A 23,589-nucleotide genomic window follows, 5' to 3' on the forward strand; every position below is an offset into this window, starting at 1 on the left:
ACATGGCTGAATACTTTCTGAACAGGCCTGTCAAATTGTGTTCTACCACGTGTTTTCTGTGTGTCCTTGGACAAGCTTTATTTTTTCATCTTTAAACATGCTGAGAGGTATCCTCTGAATGTACAATTTCTCTGGCTGAGAGCACAGCAGTGAGACCTAGCACTCCCCTCCCCCAGCATTGTGGTTTGCTTCATAAAAAGCCTCTACTCTGGTTTTACTCTTCAGGGACCACAGGGAGATCTACAGGCCCAACTACTGGGATTCTGACTGTGGCAGAGAAGAGAGGAAAGGTCTACAACAGCCATCCCTTGGATCTTGTCCTAGTTGCAATGCCCAACTAGTAGTCCCAACCAGCAGCTTGCTCATCTGTGGAACTAAGTCAGTGGCAGTCTTACCAGGGAACTCAGAGGGGTACAAGTCTACCTAGACTAGATCCGCAAATGAGTTTTGCTGGCTCTAGAGCCTGGTCTGCTCACACCCAGGCAGAAGAGCCTAGTCATAGCCCTTCCCACTGCTGATCATGGCTTTTGCCCCTCAGGACCAGAAAGTTTTTTTCAGGAAAATTTAGGATTTTCTTGAAGTAGATTCTCCTAGTTCTGTCCAGGCAGGAGTCTGAGTCAGCCACAAAAGCCTAGTGGCATGGCCCCAGCATCGTCTGAAATAAAGGGGCTGGCAAGGGCATCTAGAAGCTGCAAAATATATCAGCTCTTAAGCTGAGAGGAAGACAGGCAGAGTTGATTACCCCCAGAGCAAAGCCAGTGGTCCTGTTTGTGCGGGAAATCTGGGGCACTCACAGGCCAGCATTAGTGGACTTGGAACTGCTTCTTCCACTGGGTCCAGGCAGGAAAATTAATTCATACTTCCCCTTGTTGCTGAGTATAGCCTTCACCTCCCCCAATCAGAGAACTTATCCGAGCACACAGGAGCCTGTGTAGCCCATCCAACAGCCCTGGTTACACATGAACAGAGAGTACTGCTCATGGCTTTCCATGCCTGCCGAGCACAACTGGTGGCCTCATCTGACCAGGACATTGAATGAACATTCTTGCCTGATCAGTGTTCCCAAACAATGACTTATGCAGGTCTTGGGTCTCATTGTGCTGCTTCACTAGGCTAGGGAACTTAATTCATAGTTCTACCCACTGCTAAGTTTAGTACCCAGTTCTGACTATCTAGAAAGCCTAACAAGAGTATCCAAGGAACCATGAAATACATATTACAGCCTTACTTGGGCAGGGAATCAAGCCAGATCCTATCCAGCTATAGTCAGTCAGTGGCACACCCCCACCACAACTCTCCGTGCTTGAACAGTTGCCTTACCCCAAAACAGACCTTAATAGCAGTCCCTACCTGGCCAAGGAGGTTAGCAGACACATCCAGAAACCAAACTGATTTGACTGGTGAAAATTTTCTCTGCCAAAGTGTACCTGCAAGATCTAGAAAGACAGGCATTTATTTAAGTGCACAGATATAAATCTAAAGAATCAGGAATCAAGGAAAGTCAGGTAATTGTGAAACCAATAAAGGAAACTAATAGAGATATAATAGCTGATCCTAAAGAAAGGGAGATTAATTAACTGTCAGATAAAAAAATTAAAATAACCCACTTAAAGAAGTTTGTGAACTGTGAGAACACAAAGACAACTAAACAAAACTAGAAAAACAATGCACAAACAAAATGAAAAGTGAAAGAATTGGAATTTTAACCAACAACCTTCCCCCCAGAAATCTTAGAGCTAAAAGATATAATAACTAAACCAAAGAAATTCATGTAGAAGAAAGTACCAGCGGCATGGAAGACAGGACATTTGAAATTATCCATTTAGAGGAACAAAAAGAAGAAATAATGAAAAAGAATAAAGCAAGCCTATGGTACATGGGACACAATGAAAAGGAATAATATGGGAATTCTAGAAGGACAATGGAAAGAGAAAGGGAAACAAAGCATATTTAAGTCTGTAATGGCTAAAAAATGTTCCAAATCTTGGTGGAGAAACAGACATCTGGATCCAAGGGCTCCAATAGGTAGAACCTGAATAGGGCTACAGAGAGACATTGTAATTGTCAAAAATCAAAGATAAAGAAATAATTTTAAAAGCAGCAATAGAAAAGTTATATACAAGGGAACCCCCATAAGACTATGGCAGATTTTCAACAGAAACTTCTGAAGCCAGAAGAGAATAGAATGACATATTCAAAACATTGAAAGAAAAATACTGACAACCAAGTACACTATAACTGGTGAAGTTGTCTTAAGAAATAAAGGATGATAAAGGTTTTTCAGAAGAAATGAAAGCTAAAGGGATTCAGCATTACTAGACCTGCCTTACAAGAAATGCTAAATGCTAAAGGGAGTTCTTTAAATGAAAATAGAAAGATGGTGATTAACAGCATAAAAACCTAAGAAGGCAGTGTAAAAATTGCCTATATTGTAAAAATTGGGTTTTGTAATATGTCAGTGGTGGTGCATTATTCATGTACAACTCTTTAAAAATTAATAAACAAATGTAGTAAAAATAACCTAACAATCATAATTTGTTATTACTTATACAATATAAAATACAAATGTTAACAACAGTGATCTAAACAGAGGGAGGAGAAGGAGAAATAAGAAAAGTACATTAATTATTGGGGACTTTAATACCCCACTCTCAACAATGGATAAATCATCCAGACAGAGAACTAATATGGAATAGTGAATTTGAATAAGACTATAGACTAAGTGGCCCTAAAATACCTATGCAGAACATTCTACCTGAGAACGGTAGAATATGCATTCTTCTCAAGTGCACATGGAATTCCTAGGCTAGACCATATGTTAGGCCACAAAAGAGTCTTAACAAATTCAGAAATATTAAAGTCTTATCAAATATCTTCCCTGACCTCAATGGTATGAAAGTAGAAATTAATAACAAGAAAAAAAGTAAAAGATGCATGAATACATGGAAATTAAACAAAACTCTTGAACAAGCAATAGATCAAAGAAATTGAGGGAAAATTAAAAATATCTTGAGAAAAGAATGGAAACATGAAGTCCCAAAATGTAGCTGAAGCTGCAAAAGCAATTCTAAGAGAAAAATTTATAGCAATAAATGCCTATGTAATGAAGCAAAACTGTCTCAAATAAACAACCTAACTCTATGCCTTAAGGAATAGAAAAAAGAACAAACTGAACCCAAAGTTAGCAGAAGGAAGAAAATAGTAAAGATTAGAGCATAAGTAAATGAACTAGAAAAGAGGAAAACAATAGAGAAAATTAACTAAACTAAGAGTTGGTTCTTTGAAAGGAGGAACAAAATTGAAAACCTTTAGCTAGACTAACTAAAAAAAAGAGAGGACCTCCATCAACAAAATGATAAATAATAAAAAAAGACAGTAAACTGATACCACAGAAATAAAAAGAATCATAAAATGCTTCTATAAACAATTATGCACCAACAAACTGTACAACGTAGAAGAGAAGGAAATTCTTAAAAACATACACACTTCCAACACTGAGTCAGGATAAAATAGCAAGTATGAATAGACCAATTATTAGTAATGAGATTAATCAATAATCAAAACTACCCCAATAAAAAAAACCCTCATAACCAGATGATTTCTATCTGGTGAATTTCACTATCAAGAATTTACATCAGTTTTTCTCAAACTATTTAAAAACTTGAAAAGGAGGAAATAGTCCCAAATTTATTTTACAAGGCTGGTATTGCTGATGCCAAACACAGAAATGGGCAGTACAACTATCTATTATGAACATAGATGGAATATTCTCAGTAAGCTAACCAACTAAATTTTGCTGCTTGTTAAAAGGATCATTCATCATGATTAAGAAGAATTTAGACCAGGAATGGAAGAATGGCACAACATATACAAGTCAATCAATGTGGTACAGCACATTAATGGAATGAAAGAAAAAAATCATGATCATCTCAATGGTAAAAGATTAAAAACTTCTTGAAGACCAGGGGAAAGACTTACATTTTTTAAAAATTTTTTACCACTCCTAATCAACATAGTATTGGCTGTCCTAACCAGAACAATCAAGCAAGAAAAAAATAGCTTTAAATTGTAAAGGAAGACAAAACAATCATTATTTTTATATAATGTAATATTACATAATAAATCTAAACACTCCACCAAAAAACTATTTGAACTAATCAGTGAATTCAATGAAGTTGAAGGACACAAAGTTAACATATGAAATCAGTAGCACTTCTGGACAGTAACAAATTATCTGAAAAAGGAATAAAGAAAATGATACCATTTACAATGGCATCAAAAACAATAAATTACCTAGGAATAAAATTTACTAAGGAGATGAAAGATCTTCACTCTGCAAATGACACTGATGACACTCATGAAAGAAACTGGAGAAGATACACATAAATGTAATATTGTGTTGTGTTTATAGATTGGAAGAATTAATATTGTTAAAATGTTCATATGACCCACAGCTATTTATAGATTCCCTGCAACCCTTATCAAGATTTCAGTGGCATATAACACAAAAGCAAAAAAAACCCAAAAAACAAAACACCACAAAACATAAAATTTAGATAGAACCATAAAAGACTCCAAAGAAATCCAGAGAAAGAACAAAATGAGAGGCATCACACTTCCTGATTTCAAGAATATTATAAGCTATTGTAATCAAAACAGTATATTGCTATTTGGCACAAAAAACACACATGGATCAGTGAACAGAATACAGAGTTTATAAGCATACCCAAGCCTATATAGTTAACTAATATTTTTGTCAAGGGAGCCAAGAATATTCAATGAAGAAAAGAAAAAGTTTTCAATAAATTTTGCAGAGAAAATTGGGTAGTCGCATGTAAAAGAATAAAACTGGACCCTTATCTTACATCACTGACATAGTTAAATGAATTAAATACATAAATTCTGAAACCATGAAATTCCTGGAAGACATACAAAAAAAGTTTCTTGACATGGGTCCTGGCAATGAATATGATACCCTAAGTGCAAGCAACAAAATAAAAAATAAACAAGATGGTATGCATCAAACTAAAAATCTTCACAGAAAAAAGATAGCAAAGAGAAAAGACAACCTACAGTATGAGAATAAATGATTAAAATTGTATATCTAAGAAGGGGCTAATATCCAAAATATATAAAGAGTTCATACAATTTAATAACAACCTCTCCCCAAATATTCTCATTTAAAAATTGGTAAAGAACCTGAACAGACATTTTTTTTCAAAGAAGGTATACAAAGACCACCAAATACATGAAAATATTCTCAACATCACTAGTCACTAGGGAAATGAAGATTAAACCACCACGAGATATCATTTCATACTTGTTAGAGTGGCTATTATAAAAAAGATGACATAACAAGTGTTGGTGAGGACGTGGAGAGTTAAGGAACACTTGTGAATATTGATGGGAATGTAAATTGGTTCAGCCACTGTGCGAAGAAGTGTGGACACATGGGGGATCCTCCGAAAATTTAAAATTATATAGAACTATTATAAGATCCAACAATTCTAGAAATCTATCAATAAATGAAACTTGAAAGATACCAGCACCCTATGTTAATAGCAGTATTATTTACAGTAGCCAAGAAATGGAGAAAAGTCAAGTGTTCATCTCATCTGTGGAAGAATGGATAAAGAAATTTTGTTTTATACATGAAGTCTGTCCAGAAAATATCCAGCCATGTGATATGAGAAATAGTCATTTATTGAAGAAGATACAAAAAATATTGTACATAGGACAATGACGCCTCAGTCCCCTTCAAAGTAGGCACCTTGGGACCTAATTCAGTTCTCCCAGTGTCTGTTCCACTGTTCAAAACACTGCAAAATCCTTTGTTGGAATCACCATCAGATGTCCGGTCATAGTTTCCTGACTCTCATCAATGGTCTGAAATCTCTTCCCTTTCAAAGGTGATTTTATTTTTGGGAAAAGCCAGAAGTCATAGGGTGCCAAAGTATGGGGATGAGTCACCTGGGCGATTTGATATTTTGCCAAAAATTTCTGTGGGAGGCATGATGCAAGAGCGGGCGCATTGTCGTCATGAAACTGCCAATCACCAGTTGCCCATAGCTGCAGCTATGAAAATCTCAGACACTGTAGTTTTGGGAATCCCCAGATCAGCTTCTAGTTCTCGCACAGTCAGTTGCCAATCTTTGTTTATTGCAGCCTAAACACATCCAACATTCTCAGGTGTTGTGCTTATTGCAGGCCTTCCAGAACGTGAATAACTTTCAAGGGATTCTTGACCATCTTTGAAGCGTTTGTGCCACACTTTTATTTGTGGCACTCATTGCATCATTCTGAATCATCTGAATAGTTTCTGCGGACGAATGCTCAAGCTTAATGCCAAATTTTAGGCCAGTTTTTAGCTCTACTTGCTCAGTCATTTTGAATGCGACAGACACCCAATACACAAGCTCACTCAATGGCGTCTACCACCCCTACCGACTAGTACAGTGAAGTTGTCATTGTTCATGCACACATATTCCAGTCCACTCTCCTTGGCTGTCAGGTTACATCAATGTCACAAACTGTTCTCTTATACTAACAATGGCTGGACTTTTTCCAGACAGACCTGATTACACACACACACTGTGGAATAATCTATGGAATAATATTTGGACATAAAAATTTAGGAAATCTTTCTATTTATAGCAATATGGATGGACTTTGAGGGTATTATACTAAGGGAAATATGTCAGACAGATAAAAGACAAATACTTTATGATCTCGCTTATATATGGAATCTAAAAAACAGAAAACCACAAGAAACTTTATTCATAGAAAAAGATCAGATTTGTGTTTACCAGAGGCAATGCTGGGAGATTTGGAGGAAGGTCTTTAAATTGTACAACTTCCAGTTATACAATAACTAGGTACCAGAGATATAATGTACAACATGATAATTATAGTTAACACCATTATATGGTATTTATAAAAGTTGTTAAGAGAGTAAATCTTGAGTTTTCATCACAGGAAAAAACAAATATTTTTTACTTTGTGTTTTTAGTGTGCTTATCTGAGTTGCTAATCATTTCACAATAGAGGGTGGGACAAAAGTTGGTTTACAATTTTGCATGTATGAATCAGTTTATCAGTGTATTATTAATTATTGCATTATTTTCCACATGAACAACTGTAAGTCTACTTTTGCCCTACATTGTGTACAAGTATGTAGGTAAAACCATTATGCTGTGCACCTAAATTTATTCAGCAATGTATGTCAATTATGTCTCAATAAAATTGGAAACTGAGGGCAAGGAATAGAGTTTATTTAGATTGGATAGAATTTTGTTTATTCATGGGATTATGCTTGGGGAACATCACTGGCAGCAGTGGGTTAAGGTTGTCTGAAACAACTTTATAAACTTCCTAAAATGATGCCTAAGAAAGAGGAAAGAACCCTCTTTTGTTAAGTTCTAATATTCGTAGATAACAATAGAATTTGGTATGGGCAAAAGAGATTAGAAGAAAGATGTAGAGTAGGAGACAGATGTAGATTAGGAGAGGAGAGCGAAAGAAATAGCTTAAAAGGTGGATAGAGAGAAAAATGGCACGTTGACCCAAGTACCATTTTTGATACCAGAATGACTACAACATCAGCAAACAAAAATTCATCCTAGTGATTCACGTGTTCTATAACTGTATCCCTTTGTTTTCTCTCAGTGGAGCTGCAAATGCCACATTCCAGGAGCAAGTACCTCTAACATGTTGACATGTTTGTTTCCTGCTTTGTTTGTTGTGTTTTTACTCAATGTATTATACTGTCCTTACTCTTCAAAACCAGTTTAACAAGTCCAGTTAATTCTGCCTCCATGACAGCAATCATATGTGTTCACTTTGACGTCCATCTCTCCTAGTTAATATCCATCTTGCATCTATTCCAACTTCCTTAGTTGAGTCCACTATCATCTTCTACTGGATTAATACTACAGCTTTGTTACTGGTCTCTTTGCTTTTAGTCTTTCCAAATCCATAGTTGAGACAGAAGAATAAAAGAATGCCCTTACTATGAGTAAATCACAGCCCTGCTTCATTCAGATCTTTCAAGGACTCTGTTAATCTCAGAATAAAATGTAATTACCTTAACATGATCTGGAAGGCTTTTTATTAACAGGCCTTTGATTACATGTTTAACTTCATCTCTTGCTGTTTTTGTTCATATTCCATACTACAGCCAGACTAAATTTCTTCCATATTTATGTTTTCTCTTGTTTATGAACCTTTATAAATGTGGTCTTCCAGCCCACACCTCTTCCCTTTACTCATTCTGCAGCAAGATAATATCTGAAGGAGAGGATAGATAAATCATTTATTTTTAAAAAGTTCAGATCTAATTGTACTAAGCACATGGTTGTCCCAGTTGCCCTTTCCAAGACCAGAGCCTGGTAAACGTTTTAAGGAAGCAGAGGTAGCAGCCCTCACCTTACAAGCCTCTGTATTCTGGACATTTTTTTAAGGCAAAGGCTCAGTTATGTAAATTTTCCAGAGTAGGGAAAGCTCTGACATCATAGAGACATATTTTGATTTCTGGGAGTCAGCAAGGTATCTCTCCCCCCTTTCTTTGTGTATCTCTCTCTGTTCCTGTCTTGATTTCTTTTACACACACACGCATCCCACCTACAAGACATCACATCAGACACAAATATTAATGGGAGCTTTATTAGAGATAATAGTTATGGCTCACACCAACATTTAGAGAGAGTGCTCAATATACAGATTTTATACTAATCATGGGGAGAACTTTTTCAAGGAAACAATTTTCTCATAGGTTTTTTGCAACAAATCATTCAAAATCTTCAACATTAAGATCATGGTTAACCCTTAGCAAAGTTGCTGAAAGGAGTGAATGTATGAAAGGCTTCTTTTTTGGGGGGGGATGTATGCATTTCCTATCTTTCTTTCATTGCCCTTTTCTTCCACTTCTGTTTTCAACATTCCTTTAAAAATGCCACATACAATGGCATTCTGTTTGTCCCTCCAAGTACAGTAGGATCATTATGTGTCCGCTACTTTGGTTTGGGACTAATGCAGTTGAATAGACTAATTTGGCAGTCAGATCACATTACTCTGAACTTTGACACAACTACCCTTGTTAGGTGATAAGAATAATGTTTTACAAACTCTCATTTGTTTTATTAAAATGCTTAAACAATGGCAGTACCATTGAAGTCTATGTAGAGTATCCCATGAGGGAAAACAGGTCATTAGTAGGCATACATTTTTGTTATACTTGATAAATTCAAAATTATAGTCATACCTCACATTCTGTCATTTCAGGGTGATTTTGGCTTAATTCACACCAAAAATAATCTCTATAAAATCCTATCAGTTATGGTGACCTAATGAAGCATTCTGAAATCTCCTATACAAATGTGTTTTCTTTAAGCTTTCCTATAAAAAATATATAAAATAGGTTGGCTTAAGTTTTAATTCTGACCTACAACAGGATGAGAACAATGGGGAGATCCAGGAATAGCTGCTTATTACCTACTAGCTGGATGAATTGAAAACAGATGAAAGGGCAGTTGTTTCTCATAGGATTTTGCTACCTGCTGGAACTAACCCACCTGAGGCTTTATACTGCCTATTTATGTCTTTCCTTGTTTATGTCTTTGCTACTATTATATTGCTAGATCATTGCCAAACTTTGCTTAACTATAACAACATACTTATGCCTTATTTTAGTCATCACAATTATATGATTTTTCACATTATTTTTCTTTTTCCTTTTAAAATTAAGTTTGGGAACAGAACAAGTATAACGCTTATCTCTTTTTACTGAGTAATAATTGACATAACATTATATTAGTTTCATGCATGCAATGTAATGACTCAATGTGTGTCTGTGTTGCAAAATGATTACCACAATACACCCAGTTAACATCCATCATCATTACATAGTTACAAAATTATTTTTTTTTTGTGATGAGAACTTTTAAGATCCACTTTCCTAGCTACTTTCAAATATGCAATACAGTATTATTTATGATAGTCGTCATGCTGTCCATTACATCCCCATGACTTAGTTACAAATAAATGGTAATTTGTACCTTTCTACCTCTTTCACCCATTTAAATGACCTCATCCTCCGGCAACCACCGATTTTTCTCCACATTTATGAGCTCGGTTTTGTTTTTGTTTTTAGATTCCACATATAACTGAGATTATATGGCATTTACCTTTTTTGTCTGACTTGTTTCACTTACTATAATTCCCTTAGGTTTATCTGTGTTGTTGCAGATGGCAAGATCTCGTTCTTTTTTATGGCTTATTAATATTCCATTATATATATGTTGTGTGTATGTATATATATGTATGGCTTAATAGTTGTATACAAATAATATCTTCAGATGAAAGTGGAGAAATCAGTGGATCTTCTAGGGAGTTTGTCTTTATGACTAAACATAACTATCTTTTTTAAATGTGGTTTCCAGCATGTGATAGAGAATCAATGAGTTTTGAGAAGCCCAAAGTTATATGGATAAGATAATTCATTTATTTTTATCCAGAAATCTCGCATCTTTTAACTTATTAACATAACCATTCTTTGCCACTTGTATAATTAAAAATAAACATATAAGACTCTGAATAATAATAGCAGCCACCATGGGATGGTGCCCAGTGTTTATCAGGCCCACATGAGGCCATTTAATCCTCATAACATTTCAAAAAAACAGCACTGAATGTTTTCCTTATTTCATATAAGAGGAGTCTGAGTTTCATAAGTAAGTAATAAAAATCCAACTACCTATAAATAGTGGATCTAGGATTTAAAAGGGCTGATCTGATTCCATAGCCTGAAATGAATGTGCTTGCCATGTCTGTAAGAGGATTACTGATCTGTAGCATTTGTTGACTAAATAACTTTTGGATTCCCAGGTGTGAGCTTTCAGGAGTTTTCTTCTTTCTCTGTCTACCACTTTTGGCTTGTACTTCTCCATCTTTAGCTCCAGCTCTTGTTTCATGATTCTCTTTGTTGGTGGTGTCTTTTTCCAAACAGAGTGTAGGGCACACTTGCTGTGCTAGCAGGCTAACATTCCTCTGCAAACACTGAATCATGGTCTTGGCCTCATTAGTATTTAGAGCCTAAAACATCTGCTTTTAAATGCTAACATTGTTGCTTACTAACCCTTAACTTGGGTTAGTAAGCAACTTGGATAAGCACCCCTCTGTGGCACAGTCTTCATCATTATATAATGAGAGTAATAGTAGTACCTGCATTCTATAGGACTGCTTTGAATAATAAATGATTAATAAATGCATACACTGGACATATTACCTGGCATATAATAATTAATTAATAATTATTAGCTATTATTATTTGTGATAACATCATCACATATAACTTCTATAGGAAACATTATTAGAAAAGAAGTCTCAATAAGTTGAATTTTAAATAGCACTTGCATTTTGTAACAGTGAATTTTTATTAGTGCTTTATCACTGAAATAATTGAGAGCCATATTACAATCATTAGCAACATTTTATATTCAGAATTTTCAATGTGTTGTGTTATATTACGTGATGGAGGGCAGAGTAAAAGGGGAACATTTTTATGGTGCTTAAGGTGACTGGTATTAAGGTAATTTTGTTCTGTTCTACTTTATGATGTAGGGAAATATTTGGATTTCTAGGAAAGACATAAAACTGAGGTACATCTGAGTGATTGAAAAGGTCTTTTATTTTTATTTTTAAATTGTAGTTAAGCTTTTAATTGTCAAAATTCAATATGTGGACTATTTTCTCAACTCTATCTCAATTGCCAAAGAAATTCAATGACAACAAACTAAGGAAGAGCTTTGTCTAATTGGCAGGTTTTAAAGACTTGGTCTCAATGAAGAGAGGAATTTGCATGGATAATATAAAACAAAACCAGTAAAAACATCTATCACATTTTCTTGAATTATATTCAAATATAAATGTCTCTAATGTCCTGGGGTTTCAGGTTGTATCTACAAAATTCCACTTGGCCTCAGTCCATTTCTTGCTTTCTGTTTCATGTTGAAAATGGGATGCATTACTTCTCCAAATGACAAACTAGACTGGGGATTGTCAAGTTATGTTCCCCAAAGCCACATCGGGCCCTCAATCTATTTTCATAAACAAAGTTTTATTGGAACACACAACCATACTCATTTGTGTATGTACTGTCATTTGTTTACATGGCTGCTTCACATTGTAACAGCAAAGCAGCATGGTTGCAACAGAGACCATATGGACAGCAAAGCCACAAACATTTACTATCTGGACCTTTACAGAAGAAAGTTTGCCAGTCCTAAAGTAAACAGATCTAAATATATACATGAGAGATTATTTCGACTTGATGCTTCATACATTTCTTACAGGAAAAATTACCTCTTCCCATAAGATTTTACTATGGCTATTGATTAAAAATGGCTACTGTTTCATATATGTTAGTCTTTTTCTTTTCATTTAGACTATAAACTCCCATAGCATGAATTGCATTGTAGGAATATCCCTATAGAAAATATAAAATATTCCTAGCTGGTATGGCTCAGTGGATTGAGTGCCAGCCTGTGAACCACAGAGTTGCAGGTTGAATTCCCAGTCAGGGCACATGCCTGGGTTGTGGGCCAGGTCCCCAGTAAGGGGTGTGCAGGAGACAACCACAGTTTGATGTTTCTCTCCCTTCCTCTCTCCCTTCCCCTCTCTCTAAAAATAAATAAATGAAATCTTTTTTTAAAAAGTAGAAAAAAAGAAAATCAAAATATTGCAAACAGAAAATAGGAAATGTGACTTAAATTATAATGGGGCAACTGACTCATCTTTTTATGATCACTTTCTTTTGTGAACATATTAACCACTTTGTTAGAGCAGCTTATTGAGGTAACGAAAAGTACATTGACTTAATAGTTCATAATACTTGAAACAAGATAAGGAATTATGGGTATTAAAGGCATTAAAAGAAGATATTATGAACACCATCTAGTTAGCTCCCATAGGCATCATTAAAAATGACCCTATTATTGATGTTTGAGCTTATTCAGACCTGTGTTTATATACATGGTGTGTTTCTCCTCAGAAAAATTTCCACCAATTTTATCAATTTTTTCCCCTTTTGCTCATTTAGTTCTATCCTTGTTAGTTATTATTTTCATAACTCTGCTTATTCTTGGCTTCTCTAAGTTCTCTCTCAGTTTGGGGTCCAGAACTGAGACCCCTTAAATAGAGCACTCGATAGTGGGATCGCCTTCTCACCCCTGTGATCTTGGGAGAGGCATTGTGAGTCATCAGTACCACCAACAAATAAAGTCTACGTAAAGGCCACCTCCTGAAAGTCTCCTTTGTGTTTTTAAAAATAAGTTTGAATGAACACTGGGAGTAGAGTTTCCTAGGAGCAGAACCCAGTGAGAGTTGGTCCTCTGTGAGGACTGCAGGGCTTTCTGAAGTTCATCTGCACATGGTACAGTTTGCCTTCCCTGGGGAGAGGCTGCTGCTTATGTAAAAATCGGAGAGGAAAGAAGAAACCCCAAAGCAAGGTGATGTATTTGCTTTCTGGCAAACTTGATTTTGTTTTGTAACCTTTGAAATGGATCTAATGAGTGATACCATTAAAATGTATACTCTAGAGTGAATTGTTCATCATTGTTGCTCTGCTGGGCCTCAGGATTACCTGTCTGCTTTGTAATGCAACTTAATATTTACATTTGAAATACCAGTGGATCTTAAGACATATCATATATTTCCATGTATCAAATAGGGTCCACAAGAAGTAAGGGCTTCCATCCAAAATAAAAATATTAAATTTCTCTTAAAATACATAGAACATTTTAAACCAGTGTTTTTATACTCCTGAAATAAAATATGTGACCCTTATGGCTATGTTTTAATACTCCAAAAGGTAGATGAAATCATTATTCAAGTATAATTGTAGTATAAATAGAAACAGAATAAACAATTGGTACCTCATTTATAATATAGTTCAAAGCACCCACCATTTATTAAGCCATTACTTGGTTAAATCCCTGTTCAGACTGTGGGGAATGCTGAGATGATGTCAGATGTCTGTGTTTGAATGTAAAGGATTCAAGAAAGACAGGAGCACATACCACTTTAGAGTGTGTAGGTCCATTAGCATGACTTAAGCTTCTATCTTTTCAAGAATGAAAATGATACCAGAATTATTTCACTTAGCATAATGCTCTCCAGTTCCATCCATGCTGTTGCAAAGGGTATAAGCTCCTTCTTTCTCTCTGCTGCATAGAATTCCATTGTGTAAATGTACCATAGTTTTTTGATCCACTCATTTGCTGATGGGCACTTAGGTTGCTTCCAGTACTTGGCTATTGCAAATTGTGCTGTTATGAACATTGAGGTGCATAGGTTCTTTTGGATTGGTGTTTCAGGGTTCTTACAGAGCATTATGCTAAGTGAAGTAAGCCAGGTGGTGATGGACAAATACCATATGATCTCACCTTTAATTGGAACATAATCAACAAAAGAAAAAAGCAAACAAAATATGACCAGAGACATTGAAGTTAAGAACAATCTAACAATAGCCTGAGGGGAGTGGGGAGGGGATAGTGGGGAGAGAGTTTTCAGGAAGTACTATAAAGGACGCATGGACAAAACCAATGGGGAGGAGGGAGGTGGGGAGAAAATGCAGACAACTGTAATTGAACAGCAATAAAAAAAAGAAAAAGAAAAAGAAAATGATACCAGAATTGGAACGTGGAGTTCCAGATGAATGCCCCAGCATTTATTTCATTGTTACAAGAAATGCATGCAATACATATTACTAACTCTGTAGGTCAGGAGTCCCCAACCCCAGGGCCGCAGACCAGTACCAGTCCCTGGCCTGTTAAGAACCTGGCCCTGAGGGAAGCTCACCTGAGCTCTGCCTCCTGTGCACCCACCCCCCACCCCCCAGCAGAAATACTAGTCCCTGGTGCCAAAAAAGGTTGGGGACCACTGCTGTAGATAAAGAAATGGGAACCTGGACAGTCTGTTGTTATTTTATTGAGATCTGTAATCAGTTCATTTTTCTGTGATGTAAACTTTGAGCCCATAATGCTACAGTTGCATTGGCATATAAAATGCCAAAATGTGTATTCTTTTTATTTCCCTTGAACAGATTTTTATTCGGTTTACCAGTTCAGCACAAGACCTAAGACTAACAGGTGACAGGGACAGGGCTAGGCCCTGTATTGAATTGCATTTTCCCTGCACATTATTATGTTTACATGATCTTTTTTCAGAAGTGGATTTACGTTGCTTTTCAACTGCACCAAGCACTTAGCATATGATCAAAAAGCAACTGAATGAATAGAATAAAGTAATATTTAGATTGCTTAATTTGGAATTGCTCAGATCACAAAAACTAGTGAAACTTTACCTTGCTGATAATTTCCTTTTCCTTGGTAACTTACAATATAAAAATTAAAGCCTTTCAAGATTATCTTCCATTGTATTTCCTGGTATTTCCATAAAATATTGATAACTGGGGAGTGTTTCTTGAGTTGGACATTCACACTTTACATTACTGTTTTTAATAAACACAGTACTTTTAATAAAAAGATAATTGGTCTATATGGTTAACATTTATTTAGACACCTACTTTAGAATGTTTTCTTCTAATTGAAAGAAGAGGAAAATAAACTGAGCAGTGGCTGTTGTGGACTGGCTTGTTTAGTTTTTCATAGAGATAACATATTTCAAATTCCTGAGTTATGGCATTGAAAATGGTGAGCCAGCTCCTTGTTGGGGGAAGTGTTGGGGTAGCCCTAATGCAAAATCTCATTAAAGCAACTGTCAGGGTTCCTCTATTTTACCATCACCTCCCCTGTACTGTAAGAAGCAACTGTCATTTTGAGTGAGTGTACTGCCAAAGAGGCATTTACAAATAAATGAAAAATGTCACAATTGATTTCACTCTTTCCAGAATACAGTGTGTCAGCTTTGTCACAAAGTATCTTTTTTACTCTCTGTTTTAGATCTCCCAGCTGAACATTGGAAACAGCTTTTGATGGTTTAGGGACTCTTTCATTTGAGCCCAGGTAAGCCTTCTATTGGCGACCTTTAATAAATATTTGTAAAACCACCCAGCCGTTTGAGAATGTAACAACCCTTTTCACACTTCTTTCTGTAACTGATGTTTTTGCCAGAAAGCATTCAGGTGTTGGTCATTCACTTACATTTTTGGACATTGGAAAAAATTATTTCATACATTACTTAACATTGTAAAATTTTACAAGTTCATTTTACGTTATTTTTCCCAGTACAATGGTTTGTTATTATCATGCTTAATCTAATAATAAAGCTAACAACAGTGTTACATGTAAAGAAGATATTTGGGTTTGCTTTTTCTCAATTTTGAAAGAACTCAATAGATGTCTAAATTTTTATTGCTTTTAAAAATTAATTTTATCTTGAATACATAAGTCTTTCATATAATTTATATAAAAGGTCATTGATACACATTCATTATTGACATCACCTTAAATCAGTCCACCAGCAATACTGCTATTATTCTAACCTCATTGCAGTCTTACTCCGAGCCGTTTACCATACTAAGCAATTATATGAATTAGCTTATATAAGTGTATTATAGTAGTACTTGAAACCTAAGTAAGTATAGATTTGAAGAAAAGAAACTAATTAGAAATTGCCAGCAGTATTTTTATTATGTATATTAAGTTAAAGGAAAGTAAAGCTTCATATAATTATATTTTAAGAGATTTTAATCAATATAATTAGTTATAGATCATGCTATCATTTGAGATTATTTAGGTTTCTATTTCAAAGATGGTGAAATTTACTAATTAGCAATATTCTACTGATCCTGGAAAATAGAAGTTGAAGTAATTCACTCATTTATTCAACAAATATTTATTGAGCATCCATTAACTGCCAGCTATTTTACATTGATGATATGATTGTGAAGAATATATATTTCTCTTACCATATTGCTTGTCTTTAACTCCAAACTCTTACTAGATATTTATTCCTAAAATATTAAAATTCAAGTAACATGAATTTCCAAGAAAACTTTTCAGAAACTTTTTTCTCTCAATACTTATTATGTCACATCCCACATTTCCTTCAAGTTTTTCCATTTAGTTTTAATTGGGAATGGAGTAAATAAACATTATGAAGAGAATAAAAAGAATGAAGAGAATTTCATGAAGAATCCTGGTTGAAATTAATTTTGATAACCCTATAGCTGAATGATCTTTTGTAAAATTTTTATATACTGATTTATTTTCTTCGAAATTACAACATTGGAATGTATGACAACATAGCATATGTGCTGAAGCACAGATTCATGTCAGAAAGATGAAAAACAGTTAAATAACATAAAAGCTAATTGTCAAGGGATTTGATGGATGGAAAAGTAGAATATCTCACTAGTAAATTTAAAGTGGGTTAAACAATCAGCCATTCAATATACCCTGAGTGTGTGGCATGTGCATGAAAATGGATGATATGAAATGTTTTCTGAAACGTGCAAGAAGCATTAGTGGGCTGCAGTTATGATTTTCACTAGTATGGAAGGTAGAGGAGTTCGGTATGTTTCCTGTTACAAAACTACTTATAATTCCAGGAAAACAGAATCGGCGGTGAAAAAATAATACCGAATTAGGGAGCAGGAGCACTTGCCAGTCGATGATGTGTATGAAGTGAAGACAGTGTTAGTGGGAGTTACTAGAAAAGGGTTAAATCTGTGTGCTGTGGAATTTTCAGAGAAGGCATTTTAGACCATTAGTTTGAGATGTTCTATGATAGATGGAGAGAATTTGGGAAGATGCAAGAGATAAATAGACAACTTTCTATTTTTTTCCCTTGGGTGACCCAACCGCATGAACCATTCGGGGAGATTGGCAGTGTAAGAAGGAGAGAGGTTAGTGAGTATAATAGGAGATTTGTCTGGAGAAGTTACTGAATGTGAGGAGAAGTCAGTAGAGTTGGGGTCTTCAAAGCCAGGCAGAGTCGTTCAAACCCAGGCAATGGTCTGTTGTAAGTGCTTAAGCTGGGAGTGGCATTCCGAAGGCAGGGCCTTCTGTGAAATGACCTTGTGCTGGAATAGAGGCAGCAGGGCTGGCTGGGAGGGAGCTGCGGACACCCATCTGTACACAACAGGAGTAGGTTGAATTTGGGTACTGATGGGGGGAGTGAATGAAGAAATACAATGTAAGCAGTTAGGCTGTATTTTACCGATACTTATTTCTTATTTATCAATTTAACACATTCTAGATACAGTAAATAGCCATCAGGTTAAATTATTTTGATTACCTCTTTTATATTTAATGAAAAACATCTTTCTAAGATGTTTTACACTCTACTCTTTCCATAGTTTTTCTCTTTTGCCATTCCTTCATTCTTTCCTTCTCCCTCTTCCTCCTTTATCCCCTTTTCTCTGTCCTTTCTTTTCCACTTTCCCATTTAAAAAAGCAAAATTTTAGGGCAGTTTTTATTAAATTAATTTTAATAATTAAACATTTAAAATGTGATCTGAATGTATTTTAAAATCACATATGCTTAAAATGAAAACATAGCAACCTTCTGTATCTCTCCCCAGTTCTGCTCCTGAGATAAGCATTTTCATCTGTGGTAATTTTTCTTCTCAAAGCTCTATGCTTTCATAGTTATTTATTAATTTATAAATTATTGATATTATTGACTTCTTGTTTTTTTTGTTGAGAACTTATTTTTCTATGATCTTACACCCTGCCATCCCAAATATCCTCCTTTCACTTTAAGTACAGAGTTATATCACAGTTCACACAATGAATGCTTTTCACATATATAAGTAAGCGAATATATATTGTTTACTTCTAAGCTATGTCATGTATTATGACTGTTTCTTTCCCATGTAGTTTAAACATTTTTCCTGAAATTTTCACTTTCCTTTTTGGTTTGCTTAGTTTTCTTTATATCTGTTCCTGTTTGTTTCAAAATGTTCTAAAATCTATCTATTAAATGGCAATCAATAACATTTTAAATGGTATTTTGTTGTTGTCAAAAGAATGGCCTTTATTATTAAAGACAGAAGCCCGAGGAAAGATCTTAGTCCTAACCTTAAGATATGAGAAAAACAGAAGAATCCAAAAGAAACTAGTAAAATGTTACTCTGACAACCAACAAAATAAACTAACTCCTCTTCAGCTTTATGGGGGGAGAGAGAAAGACTGGGAAGAAGGAGGGGAATGGATTCAGATTAAAATACTCTATTAGCGATATTAAACATTTCTTTGTGTTTGGCCCAGAGATATCTCTGTCATATCCCCTTCTCCTCCTGCTGTGTAGATTTTAACTGTTGTTTCCAGACCTGGCACAACTGTTCTCCTGGAACCTTTCTGCTTTTTGTGTTTGGACCCATGTTGCCTACATCTCATTTTTGTCTCTGATGGCTTTCTAATAAAGGGTTCCTGGAAAAGTTTTCTGACTCCTTAAAAGCTTCAAGTATTTGTATTCTACTCGCATGCTTGATTGATAGTTTGGGTGAGCACAGGCAGCTTCCTCTTAGAATTTCGGGGCTTCTATTATCTTGTGGTATTTGTGCTGAGTAGTCTGAGGCCATTGTCATTTTGGTACTTCTTTTCTCAGGAAATTTTATGATCTCTTTGTTGAAAATGCATGTGGCTTTCAAACTGGTCTGTCAGATTTGTAATGCCCTCATTGTTTATAACTGTTATTGTTATATTATTATTGTGATTTTCTTCTGATTTTCTCTTTATTTCTGCAACTCCTATTAAAAATGCTTGCTATCCTGGATTAATTTTCTGATTTTTTCCCCTTCTTTTGTTTTCCCTTTTACATTTCATATCTTTTGTTTCTGGTGATTTCCTTGATTTTATCATTTCCTAACTTTTAGAAACTTTTAATGATGTGATTGTTCTTGTTTTATAGTATCCTGTTCTTGATTTACAGTACACTGTATTATATTTTTGAAGTCCTTCTCATTTTGCAGCGTGTTCCCTCCTGGGTCCCCTGTTTGTATTTGTTCATTTTATGCTGTGTGTGTGTTTGTGTGTGTGTTGAGGCATTCCTCACATATGTAGTAGTTCTTTTTTAAAAAAATAATTCTTAAATGCTCATTGTAAAAGTGAAACACTAAAAGCTGATAATAATATACTTATATGGGATTTGTTTTCTCGTAAACTACACTACAGAATGGTGATGAAAAAGCCTTTGCATTTTCAGCACCTGATAAGAGATATATCTAAGTTTTGTAAGAATCCAGAAACATAGATGTTTCTCTCATTTTATTGCTGAAGAAATAGATTCAAGCTGAGGTTAAGTAATTTTTTCAAGGTTACACATCGTATTGGGGACAATATTCTATTTTTCCTTAGCTGTATATTATTCAAAATCTTCCATTCTTTCTAAGATCTTATTTAACTTATTTTTTCCCTTTGGAGATACAATTCTGAGTCAGGTTGCATTATGGTAAAACTTGGTGGAAATAATCATAGCTCTTTAAATACAGATTAAAGGTAACTTAACATAATTGTAAATACATTTGAAGTGCTATCTTAAGACTCAGTTTATAGCATTTAAATTAAATGTTGGAAGAGTAAATTACAAATGAATTAAAAATGCTTCACCAATTTCTACTTTGCTGAGTCACCACATTCTTGCATAGAATTATAAGTGGAAAAGGAAGCACCTTCATACAATCCGGAATCAAATATAAATATGAATACCATTTTTTAAGAGGGCAATTTGGTAAATCTTTATCAACAGCCTTTAGAAGTTGATACTTATGATGTAGACATTTATTTTTACAGATGACTTCATAATTTTGATGATTTCCTTGTAGTTTTAAATAAAAGTACAAGTAAATCATCAAAATTATGGTGTTCACTATTACATATGCAAATATAAAATTAGAAACAACCTAAATTCCTAAAATAGGAGTGCCTTTAAATAAGTTAAGGTGAGGCTATATAATGAAGTATTTTGTAGTTCTTAAACATGATGTTTTTAAAGGATACTTAGAAGTAAAACGTGTTCCTTAAAATACCATAAGGAGTGTCTGGTATGCTAAGTGAAACAGAAGAATGCTAAATTGCACTCACAGTACAGTGCTAAGAAGACTAAGATTCATGTACATGTGCATAGAAATGAGACTAGAAGAAAATGTAGCAAATTGCAAATAGTATTTTCTTTCTAAATTTTTCATTTAGAGAAAATGTAGATATTCTCATTGATGCAATTCTGTAATTTCCAGATTTCCTAAAATAACTGTATATTATGTTAATAATGAGGAAAGTCTTTAAAATCACTTAGAAGAAAACAGAAAGACTCTCTCCACTCTCTCTGTTGTTGAGAGTCAGTGAAGCTAAAGGTTCTTTGGTTCTTTTCTACCTTCTGCGTCTCCATCTGGGGATAGTGCTAATGGGACAGACTTGGGCTCTTTAGTGCACTGGATTGCTATTAAGAACTCTCTAATTTAGGGAAAGGTTCTCACTCCTGTCATTTTACTGCCCATTTTCTTCTTTTACCTAACTCCATTGTCTTGTTTTCTCTACCTTAAATACCCATCATTGACTGGATTGGCATAAATATGTTTTATTTAAGTTGCTAATGTATATTTTAAATTTATTGTACATTTTTATTTACAGTGCAACTATAAATATGATTTACCAGTTGGAACTGGTTTCTGAAATATTTTGTGAACATCTATCAAAGTTTTTCTAGTGACAAATATATAAATGAGAGAAGTTAAGAGTATATGACTGCATTTAATGACTAAACCATAAAGGGAAAAATCATCCTGATTACCTATATTTAATACCTGTCTAGCTTTTACATATTTTTGCTATATAAACAGTCATTTTCTGTAATTTAATTACAAATTACAGTGATTTTAAACACTTGGGTTTCCTTTGCACCATCTATAAAAATATATATTTAAAGATTTTATTTACTTATTTTTAGAGACAGGGCAAGGGAGGGAGAAAGAGAGAGGGAGAGAAACATCAGTGTTGTTGCCTCTCGCATGCCCCCTACTGGGGACCTGACCTGAAAACCAGGCATTTGCCCTGACTGGGAATTGACCTGGTGACCTTTTGGTTCACAGGCTCACACTCAATCCACTGAGCCACACCCACCAAGGCTAAAAATCTTCAGGAAATAATAATTAATGCATCCATGATATTGAAATGGAGTGAAGTGGGAGGGAATGAGGTATTACTCACTCTTATGATTGTTCTAGAATAGAAATTATATAAGCAGCAATGCTGTATCTGGACACAATTTTAATGATGGGATTTTTTGAATGAGTACTCTAAAGCACATGTAGTGTAAAATTTAAAGCACAGAAAACTTGGTCAAGTGAAATAGTTAATTCATGCAAGGCAGGGCAGTAGATACTGTGTTCTTGAATATTCAAGAGAGATTGAAATGGTTTTTTTAGTCTAATCACTGTGCAAACATTTATTAAGCACCCAAGAGCTGAAGTCTTTCTCACTGTATTAAAAATGGAATTATAAAACATGTTGTTCGGCATTTTACATTAATATAATAAATTTTGGCAGATTGCTACTATTAAAGCAGCAATATAAAAATAGAGCTTAAGTTCAGAGGCAAAGGACATCTTCAGTATAGCTTCATTTATGAAATATGGTAAATTAAAACACGCAAATGTTTCTAATTTTGTCACCTCCCCCAGTAGGTTAAAGAATTTTATATTTTGCCTAACTGAATATATAATTAATTGTCAAGTTTGTTAGTTTACAATTTTGGAAGGATGCTTTTAACTTAGTATTGCAGGTTTTATTTAGACAACTTTGCACCCTGAAACACCAAAATGAGGTGGACCAAATAAGTGGACTCACTGTGGTGGCCTGTGGTTTTCCTAATTGGAGCTCCTGATCTGCCTCACAATTGTCACATACTCTGGGTCCTCCCGGATACAAACCCAGGACGATTTGCCATGTGACGATCTTCTCAAAGTCCTGATCCTGCTCCCAGGTTTACTTTGTTTACATTATAAAATTTTTCCTTCTATGATCTCACTCTGCAATGCAGGTACAAGTAAGAATTAAATTAAAGCCACTGACTTATTTTCTGTTGGCTAAAATACTAAATACTTTGTTAAGTAGGCAATTTTTCCTTTTTTTTTAATACTGAAAGTCTTTGTCTTTTGACCATTGAGATGTGTCATCTAGGATAAGGACAGACATTCACCTAAGGTATTCAAAGAAGTGTTTAAAGTATGCTTAAGTTGTGTCCAAATAAGGATTGTATTTCAAAAAGAAGTTTTGCTGGGCAAATACTTTGTAGTTTGATGTAGTTCCATTTGTTTATTTTTTCTTTTGTTTCCCTTGCCTGAGGAGATATATCAGAAAAAATATTGCTATGAGCAATGTTCAAGATTTTGCTGCCTATGTTTTCTTCTAGGATTTTTATTGTTTCGGGTCTAACATTTAAGTCTTTAATTCATTTTGAATTTATTCTTGTGTATGACATAAGAAGTTGGTCTACTTTCATTTTTCTGCATGTCTCTGTCCAATTTTCCCAACACACTTTATTGAATAAACTATCTTTAGCACATTGTATATTCTTGCTTCCTCTGTCAAATATTAATTGACTATAAAGGTGTGGGTTTATTTCTTGGGT

General features: G+C 34.8%; 1 protein-coding gene across 3 annotated transcripts in view; it reads left to right on the forward strand.

Annotated features, from left to right (window-relative positions):
• The window catches only part of NAALADL2 (N-acetylated alpha-linked acidic dipeptidase like 2), a 1,136,857-nt gene that overhangs the window by 55,973 nt on the left and 1,057,295 nt on the right, over window positions 1–23,589 (forward strand). For all 3 annotated transcript variants that reach the window (XM_053918088.1, XM_053918087.1, XM_053918089.1), the window contains exon 2: window positions 15,957–16,019. The gene's annotated coding sequence lies outside the window, so the exon portion shown is untranslated. The remainder of the gene's footprint in view (window positions 1–15,956; window positions 16,020–23,589) is intronic.

The sequence above is a fragment of the Desmodus rotundus genome, chromosome 2 (genome assembly GCF_022682495.2).
Source record: "Desmodus rotundus isolate HL8 chromosome 2, HLdesRot8A.1, whole genome shotgun sequence".
In the NCBI taxonomy this organism is placed as follows: domain Eukaryota; kingdom Metazoa; phylum Chordata; class Mammalia; order Chiroptera; family Phyllostomidae; genus Desmodus; species Desmodus rotundus.